Source organism: Solanum verrucosum, unplaced genomic scaffold (assembly GCF_900185275.1).
Source record: "Solanum verrucosum unplaced genomic scaffold, falcon-dt-bn FXZP01000305.1, whole genome shotgun sequence".
NCBI lineage: Eukaryota > Viridiplantae > Streptophyta > Magnoliopsida > Solanales > Solanaceae > Solanum > Solanum verrucosum.
Genome location: NW_026019908.1, coordinates 1208033 through 1218126, shown reverse-complemented (window position 1 = coordinate 1218126; position 10094 = coordinate 1208033).

The following is a 10094-nucleotide window of genomic DNA, read 5'->3' as shown; positions in this document are numbered from 1 at the left end:
CCGCTATAACGGGTGAACCACTATAGCAGGGTTAGTCGGGCTTTTGTGTAGAGAAGTTCTAAAACCTATCATTATTAGCTATCTCATTTTAGGTAACTGTAGAGGTGAACTAGGGCATTTTTGATCTTGTTTTCATCGTTCTCTTCGATAAAGGTAAGTTAATTACTCCTTTAACTTGCAAATTGACTCTTAAGCCCTAGAATCTGGTCAACCTTAGGGGAGAGTTTTAACTTGAAATTATGGCGTGAAAATCCATGGTTGGGTAGAATGATCATGAAATTGGCCTAGGGTTAGGATTTGAGTATAATCCGGGTATTGTTAGGCCATTGGTCATTGATTGTTGTGTTTTATTATTGTTTTAGGCAAAGAACAAGCCAAGGCATTACAAAAGAGGAAAACTCAAGTTCTTTAGAGTTTCTAAGGCTTGATTGAGGTAGGTGATGGTTGTTTGTTTCCAATGTATGTAACATTTGCATGTTAACTGCTTTATAGTAATATTGGTGCAATATATGTAGGAAACCCATAAGGGACAAATATAAAATGACATCATGTTAATAAATCTCATGCAATGAACCTGTTTAATTTACTTGTGGCTTTAAGTGTGGTTATTCATTGTGATTGTGATTGTACATGTTGTTTGTTATTGATGGTTGGCTCGGGTACCACGCCGGTACACTAACAATGGTTGGCTCAGGTACCACACTGGTACACTAACAATGTTGGCTCGGGTACCATGCCGGTATACTGATAGTTTGTGTATGGATCCCATGAGAGGATTGGGTATGTGCTGTTGTGATCATATTGGACATGTTCAGTGCATTGGTTAAGTAAATAAGTGTGACTAGGAGTCTATATCTGTTGTGACTTATTGATATATGTGTTGGCTTGTATTATTGTCTTTTGGTTTCATGTTTACATTCATATTTTAGAACTGGTCGTATGATACACTGTGGTTGTGTACTAATACTGCACTTGCTCTTTCCTTGTTGAGTACATGGTATATTTAAGTGGTTGATACAAGACCTCACTTGTGAGACCAGTGACATCTCAATCCAAGGGTGAGCTATTTCTTCCGAATTGCCATGAATTCCTCATAGTTTCTTTTCCATCTTTTTGGACTCAGACATTTCATACACTTCAATTTATTGTTTTCTTGGTTGGGGTTGCATCCCCTTTTTCTCAATACTCTAGAGTTTTGGTACTTCAACTTTCAGTTTCTAGGGGGTTGTTTCTGCATATTTATTTAATGATAACTGAATGAGTTCATGGGAACTCAATCTTTTATTTGTTTTAACTTGTTTTCCTAGTGTTTGTATAACGAGTTGCTTCTTAAAAATGGTTGATGGGTTATATAAGGGGTTAGTAATTGGTTCTCCCATCAGAGGGTTTGTATGAGTGTCACTCATGATGTTCTAGATCGTGAAAAAGTTAGTATCAGAGCCCTAGGTTTATTAATCTCATCGTACCAAAATGAGTCTAGTAGAGTCTTGCAAAACGGTATGGATATGTCTGTATTTTTCTGCAAGAGGCTAGAAGACTTTAGGAAATTATCTCTTCTTTCTTCTTTCGTGCTATAACTTAATTTCAATTGGTATCCGGAGATCCGAATTGGTTTCTCTTAAAAGAGATGGTACTCAAAACTACTCATGAATTCCTTTGGAAATCGGTGTTTCCCCTCATTTTAAATGTAAAAACATTTATTCTTGGGAATACTTATTTCCCATATATTCATTTTGAAAAATAAAACTCAACTCTACTCATCCTCAAACTCTAGTACTCAAGTCTTAAAACAACTTTTAAAAGATTATAAAATACTTCTCAAAATGACTTGAAAGAACTCTCAAGACTTTACTCTTAACTCTACCTTGAATGTGAATTATAAATTCAATGGTTATGATTCATGTTATAAATGATCTCTCGATGTTTAGATGTAGTTAGAATAAAAAAGGAGTGAAGGTACACTTTAAAGGAACTCAGACGGGTTAAACAACTGAAAATAGGACGGGGCAGGTGACCCTGGCGCACTGAGTGGCGCAGGGGCCAGCCCTCAAACTTCATAAGCTCTTTTCTGGCGCACTGCTGGCGCGGCGCGTCATCCTCTGCCCAGATTTTTTCTGACGAATTTTCTTTCTCATTTTTTGACCCTAATTCATCTAGAATCAATTGTTTTCCTCAAATTTTCCTTAGATTCAATTACCCAATACAAGGACACGATAATCTACTAAAAACCAACCCTCAAATTCATAACGTTTATCTCGAGAACTCATCAAACATCATAATTTCAAGAACGAAAGCAACATTTCAAGAACACTCATCAAGAATTCATCAAGAACTCAACATTCCAAATTTTATGGATGAAATTCAATTATGTAAATCATGATTGGCGTGTGGTTGAATGAACCCAAGAATATGAAATTTTACATACCTCGATCTAGCGAAACAAATCTTCGATTCGCAAGAAATCCTGATCGTTCTTCTTTTTCTCCTCTTTTCCTCTTCTTGAACTCCTCTCAAAATTCTAAGCGTAATTTAGGATTGTGAAAACTGACCCAAATCAATTTAGACCCTTAAAATAATACTAAAAACGTTTTAAGCTGATAGGGTAAGGAAAAGACCAAAATACCCCTCACTAATTTGGGTAAATTTCCTTAACTGGACATACTGACTTCAAACGGGCATATCTCCCTCATCCGAACTCGTAATTTAACAAACTCAGTGGTGTTGGAAAGATGATTCATAGACCTTTCATTTGATATCTTATGTGACACCTAACTCATCCTGTACTGAAAGTTTTGGTCGTTTGAAGTTGACCTAAAACTCACAACTTAAGTATAACTTGCCAAATTCTCAATTTGGCTCTTTCCAATTTAGTTCTTTCTAAATTTAACTCTTTAAAATACCGAGGTGTGACAATTAGTAACCCTTGGAAGTTTAGTAAATACATCTGGCATTTGATTTGGAATATTTTGTAAATAAATCATCTTTGGAACCTCTTGTACATTGATTTATTCGAGGATCTAAATGAGATAGTGATACTGCATTCCAGTCTATCTCCTTTTTAAATTCCTTATGTGAAATCCTCTAATATTGGGCATTCAAATTCATCAAAATGTTAATCAACAAATTTTTCTATAAGTAAATCTCCAGTCTTAGGTTCTAAAGTATTTTATAATTGAAGGAGATTCATACCCAACATGTATTTCCAATCTTCTTTGGGGATTAATCTTTGTACGTTGCAGTGAAGCAATTGAAACATATACCACACATCTAAAAAAATTAAGATGGGAAATATTTGACTCCTTTCCAAAAGTCAATTGTAATGTGGAGAAATCATGAACACTGGTTGGCTTATGCGCACAAGTACTGCCGCATGAAAAATAGTTTTTTCTTAATCCTTTCCGCACAAGTTCTTTTGAGGCTTACTACAATATAAAATATTATTAATGGTCGATATTGTTCCCTCAATAAGGTTGCTCTCCTAGAGCCCTCAAATATTTTGTACTACTAGATATCGTATTAAAATTGGCTCCTTTCATAAATAAATGAGAGAATTTTTTTTTCTCTTAATATAGTGTGAGTTGTAGCACTATCCAGAAGACATATATCTTCATTACTCATCTTGGATCCAATTGAAGATTGAAAAACTTTATTCATCTTCATGAAATAAAAGTACAACATAAGAGATAAGGTAACTAACAACATTGGAAGAAAAACTTAAGTATTTTTTTTTTTTTTGAAATTTTAAGTTAAAAGTAACATGAAGAAAATGATAATCAAAACCACATAAAAACAACAACATATTGTACACCATAAAATAAAATCAAACGTCAATTACGATCACCAAAGAAATCTTCAACCTCTGAATGAGTAATATCATTGAGGTCATTAAAATCATCATTCTTCAAAATCAAATTCGCTTCAATATTATCATTATACATTTGTGAAGGTCTTGCCTCAACATTGTTTTCAAATGTCAAGTGTGATACCTCCCGAGTATTAGAAGAAGATGTATCGTCTTTATTTGCCTTTCTTTTGAAGGAATTTTGATAAAGCCTGAAAAAATGCTTAGGCGCCCGACATCCATTTTTCCAATGGTCTTTCATGCCACAACGATAACAGTTTCCTCTTAAAGGATCAATTTGAGAACCAATATTGTTCTCTCTTTTATAATGACTACTACCACAATGATTATTATATCAGTTTTTTCCATTATCACGTCCATGCACATTATATGACCTCGATTTTTATTTTATCTTCTTTCAGACTGTCCATTTGCTTCCACCACATGTGCTTCCGATAATGGAACAGTTCCAATGGGATGAGCTTCATGATTATTTTTAAAAGTGTATTATATTTCTCAGCCACAGGAACGCATGAGATTAAATCTGAATATTTTTTAAAATCTTGTTTCCCGACATTGCTACTATAACACCATATTTGAGGCACGAAAAGTAGCGAGAACGTTTTTCAACGTATCCTCATATGTTACATTCTCCCCGCATAATTTTAATTGGGAATTTATTTTATATATAGCGCAATTATATTCACATACAGTTTTAAAGTCATGTAATCGTAAGTGTATCCATTCATAAAAAGCTCTTGGCAATAACGTTGCCTTAAAGTAGTCATTCATTTCCTTTAAGCCAGTCCACAATTCAAGTGGATCTTTCAGTGAAAAATATTTGACCTTTAATCCTTCATCCAAATTGTAACACCCCAAAAATTTCTAAGTTAAGACTCGAACCATTCTTCATTTACTTGTAGGGTCATATCGGGTAATTCTTAAATTGTCCATATGTGTAGAGGTAAATTCTTTAGTGTAGAAATGATTTTGGATACCAATTAAGGTCACTAGAAACTCCTAGCACAAAGTAGAGTTGAAAGTTTCCTTATCGATTAAGTTTTGATGTAAGATTCTACTTGGGTCAACTTCAAACGACCATATCTCTTAGAATAAAAAGAGTTATGTGGACCATAACCTATCAAACTAAAGGTATTTGAATCTTCTTTGCAACGCCAACAATTTTGCAATAATCTAAGGTTTGAGTAAAGAGTTATGACCATTTTATTAACCTGATACAGTGCAGTGACGAATTAGCCGATAGGAAAACATTAAAAATGGTCCTTTATGTATTTTTACCTATAAGAAAACCCAAAACAAATTTCTTAACTAATTAGAGACCCAATACAATCAGATTTTTATCTCTTAATCCATCACTCTCGTCTCTCTCAAACTGTAACACCCCAACTTTTCGAAACGTCTAAATTAACGCGTACCTTCGTGGAAAGAAGAAGAGGGTGAGTAACAAATTAAAAATGATGTGGTATGTCATAGTTTAAGTGTTCAAGGGTTGTATCTCAAGTTTTGAAGTTAGCTAAGTCACAAAATAAAAGTTTGCGAAAGTTATCGTAAGTTCCTTTTTAAAGATTTCTCTTAAATTTGGGTCAAATGTATCGGAGGTTTTCTCCCAATCTATAAAGATTTATGGGTCCCACGACCCATCAAATCAAAGTTCTACGAGTCTAGTTTCCAATGCATCAAACCGTTTGTTCATACGACTTCAGAATAGGGAGATATTCGCGTTTTTGCGAGACTGCACAAGCAAGCATGTGAGGTGGGTCCCCTAGGTCGGTGGAACTTTATATATATCATCTTCTTCAACTTTTTCCTCATTTCTTCAGTGAAGAACCAGAAATTTTAGAAAACCCACTTCTAGGATCAACCAAATTATATATTTTCTCGACTTAAGTTCTTGACGAAAGTTGTTCTACGCGTTGAGCTCGTCAACATAGAATAATTTGTTTTATCGATTTCGTAGCATATCATATTTTGGTGTTGGGACAGCAAGGGTTTGAGTATATTGTAAGGTTTTGAGGTGTCTTACAAACTTAGATCAAGGTAAGACCTTTCTTTCATCGATTGTAGCTTTAATAAGCTGCAAATAGCAATTTGCGACGGAAATACATGTCTTTTATCGGATTATCGTGGTATCCTCTATTCTTGTGTGTTGATTATGGTCCTGCATTGTTGTAGTATCGAGGGGGTTGTGAGTAAAATTTGTTAGCCACGTGAATTCAACAAAAAAAGGTATGTTAAGGCTATTCCCTTTTTACGGCATGTTTCCTTAAAGCTTAGGAGCAATGTAATGGGGTTGTTATCCTTGTTATACTTGTAACCATTATTGTTGATTGTTGTCTGCTCGAGTTGATATAATCCTTCCTTGTCGGGATTCTTATTCAGTTAGTAGTGTCCCTATGTTGGACACGACTTAGAGGCTATTAGTATATGCTGCTTATAGCTAAATTGCTCTCTTTTAGCCTATTGGATTGTTATTGTTACCCTTGGGGCTATTATGGTTAGCTGCAGGAATGCGATTCATGCCTAGAAGGGCTATGTTCTGCCTACGGGGTTATATTGATGCCTAGAAGGGCTATGTTCTATCTACGGGGCTATATTGATGCTTAGAAGGGCTATGTTCTTCCTATAGGGCCATGTTGTTGCCTAAGAGGGCTATGAGTTGTCTATACGCTATATTGATGCCTAAGAGAGCTATGTTCTACCTACGAGGCTATATTATTGCCTAAGAGGGCTATGTGCTATATTGATGCCTAGAAGGGCATTGTTCTTCCTATAGGGCCATGTTGTTGCCTAAGAGGGCTATGAGTTGTCTATACGCTATATTGATGCCTAAAAGAGTTATGTTCTACCTGCGGGGCTATATTATTGCCTAAGAGGGCTATGTGACTGCCTACGGGGCTAGGGGACTACCGATAGGGGTATATAGACTGATTGGCACCTTCTGGGCTTATGGGGGCCTGGGTAGGTGGTCTTGTGTGCTGTTTGTACCTGCCGAGCTTATGAGGGCTTGGTTCGGTTATTGTTTTATTATTTTTGATATGTTTAGATTTAGGAGCAGGTCAGTACACTTATCTTATCATTGATTTATTTATCAGATTATTTCCAGTATATTAGGATATCTGCTCATAGTCTATTGCCTTTCATACCCGATACATTATTTCGTACTGATGCCCCATGGCCTGGGGTACTACATTCATGCCGGCAGGTCCCGACAGATGAACCAGTAGACCTCCTAGGTACTACATTCATGTCTGCAGGTCCTGACAGATGAACCAGTAGACCTCTTCATCAACAGGATTGACATATATCCAGTTGGCTAGCCCTTTTCCTTTGGAGCTGCCAAAGTTGGGAAGTTTGTAGCTTTTGTTGTATATATTTTTATCGGTAGGCTGGGGCCCTGTCCCGCCAATTTTTACTACTCTTAGAGGCTTGCAGACTAGTGTGTGGGGTGTATAGCTACGTTATGGTCATGCTGGCCTAGTTTGTTGGTTTGCTGAAACTTGTTAGCTGTTTGATGTATTTTCTTGATATATACCTGCTTTCAGTTTCTGTATAGAGATCGTGGTGGCCTTGACGGCCCAATCAGGACTTTTATGCTAGTTGACTATTTCTTTATATGAACTCTTGGGAGTAGCTGTCTCTTTTATAGATTTGTTGACATGGGCCTTGCCGGCTGAGGGCTTACTTTTAAGCCGAAATATACTTGTTTATTTTTTGATTGCGTGTGGCAGCCATGCGCTAGTAGCAAATGGTTCAGCAGGGTCAACTCGGACCTAAGTTTTGGCATTAGGAGCCAGTTGCGCCCCTTGAGTTTGGGGCGTGACAGACTAGGTATCAGAGCAACGTCGTAACCTAGGGAATGTGCAAGCCGTGTCTAGTAGAGTCTTGTTTATAAATGTGTTGTGCACCACATTCGATAAGCAAGAAGCTATCAGACATATTAAAATGACTATCTTTATTTTGCTCACCTCGTGCTATAGAGCAGTCTCTTAAGGGTTGAGGTTTCTAGCTTATAATTGATATTTGTATGGAGATAGAGATGGCTGACACCAAACAGATCACAGCTAGCCAGGGGCTAGATACAACTGCAAGCGAGGGTACCAGTAAGGTACCACGGGTGGAGTTAGCCCATTATGAGACCAGGGGGAGACATCTTCTTAGTCCCCTATAGATTCTCCACCGCTTCAGGAGCCTCCGAGGGCTACAGGACTTTCGGCTCCACTATCAGTACTGTCACGCTCCGAGTTACCCCCAAGACGCGGACACGGGACCTAGGACCACAAATGATCCCAAGCTAACCCTGCTGGCATGATCATGAGCATACTAAAGATAATAAACTGATGCGGAAGCTAATTCATAAATAAATCTGAAAAGATGGGGAATACCCATATACTATAACTGAATATATGAAATCTGAGAGTTTAATACAAAAGAAATATCAAACTCAAAACACTAAGCTAAATCTAACTATGTCTGAAATAAGCCTCTAAACTGACTAGAAATGTTGGGACATGCCCCAACTAGATCTGGCAAAACTGAAACTAAAGACTAAAACACTGAAAAGAAACTCATGACTATTGTCCCCGAAGAATGAGGACTCACCAACTGATTCTGCTGAACTGAAGATCGGGAATCGATCTAAGTGTGATCTGGATGCTGAGAACCTGAACCTACATCACGAGAAGATGTAGCGCACGTATGCGTCAGTACTTGAAAGGTACTGAGCATGCAGGATAGAGTAAAGCTGAAAGAACATATAACTGAACAAAGCAATAAAGCAATGAAATAATCTGAACATGATATAGATACTGAATACTGAGCTAACTGAATGCAATGACCAATTTATAACATGCTGACTGAATACTGAATGAACTGTAAATGTGGTCAATGCAATAGAGTCTGACTGAACTGTGGGAGCTACTAATAACCGACATAAAACCACATGAGCTAAATGTGGAGTCCGATGTATACGCCCCATCGAGAGGACCCAATATACCCTGCCAGAGGTATAGAGGCATGCTGGCGTGATCACTAAACTGATGTTGCCCACAGAGGGGACTTACACCTACGTGGCTCGTAGTTCTGGGACTATATGGGTACGCTGAAACCCTAGTCCAACTCGGTATTATGCTACTCCCAATAGATTAAATGGTTAATACATTATGACTGAGTTTTCTGTAAATACTGGATAGCTCGAACTGAACATGCAAATTGAGAATGCAACAATTAATCTGATAATGATGCATTCATAAACTGAGGCATGTAAAACTGAATACTGAAATATCTGACCTAGCATGTGTAATTCAAGAACTAAAGAAATACATAGCTAGGGTTCTGAAATTCATGCGATAAACTGAGCAATAACATGATAATCTGATTTGGAACATTTAAATAACTAATTCATGATGATCTACTATAATTCTAGAAACCCTAGGTCTGTTGATAATCATGGAATCAAGAATCTGACTGAATTCTAGGGACCTAATGGGCGAAAGGAACCCACTAGTGAAATCCCACATACCTGGTGACGAATTCCACGGAGAAATCTTTCGATTTCGGGGCTGGAACTGAAGAAACCTCGCTGCGTTCTTGAACTAGGGTTCTTGACCTCTTTTCTCCTTTTTGCGTTCTAATTCTTCTAAGTTTGATTAATGATTTGACTTAGGTAAGTTCTAGTTATGTTTCTAGGCTTAAACTAATTAAAACCTCATGATTTAGGGTCTAAACGACGTACCTTAGGGGTTAAACGAAATAGGAAAAGACCAAAAGACCGCTGAATTAACTGATGTCGGAGTGACCGACGGTTTGGACCTACGGGCCGTAGGTCAATCTACGGTCCGTAGATTGGGTCCGTAGTTCGAGTCTGCCCGACAGGGCTTCACTAAAATGGGCATAACTTTTTATTCGGAGGTCGGAATTTAGAAAACTCAGTGGCGTTGGAAAGATAATTCAATTATCTATCTAACCATAGGTCATGGGACATATAATTAATTTTGTGCTAAAAGTTATGACCATCTGAAGTTGACCCATCAGAATTTTCAGCTAACTGGCTGCTATCCTTCGATCTACGGTCAGACCTACGGACCGTGGATAGAACGACGGTCCGTGCTGGTCAACCGTAGTTCATGTCAGAGGCTGGGTAAAGGAGGTCTTGATCCACGGACACAGACCACAGACCGTGGTCTGATCTACGGACCGTGGGTCTGTCCGTGAGTCGAGACTTAACCAATTTTCT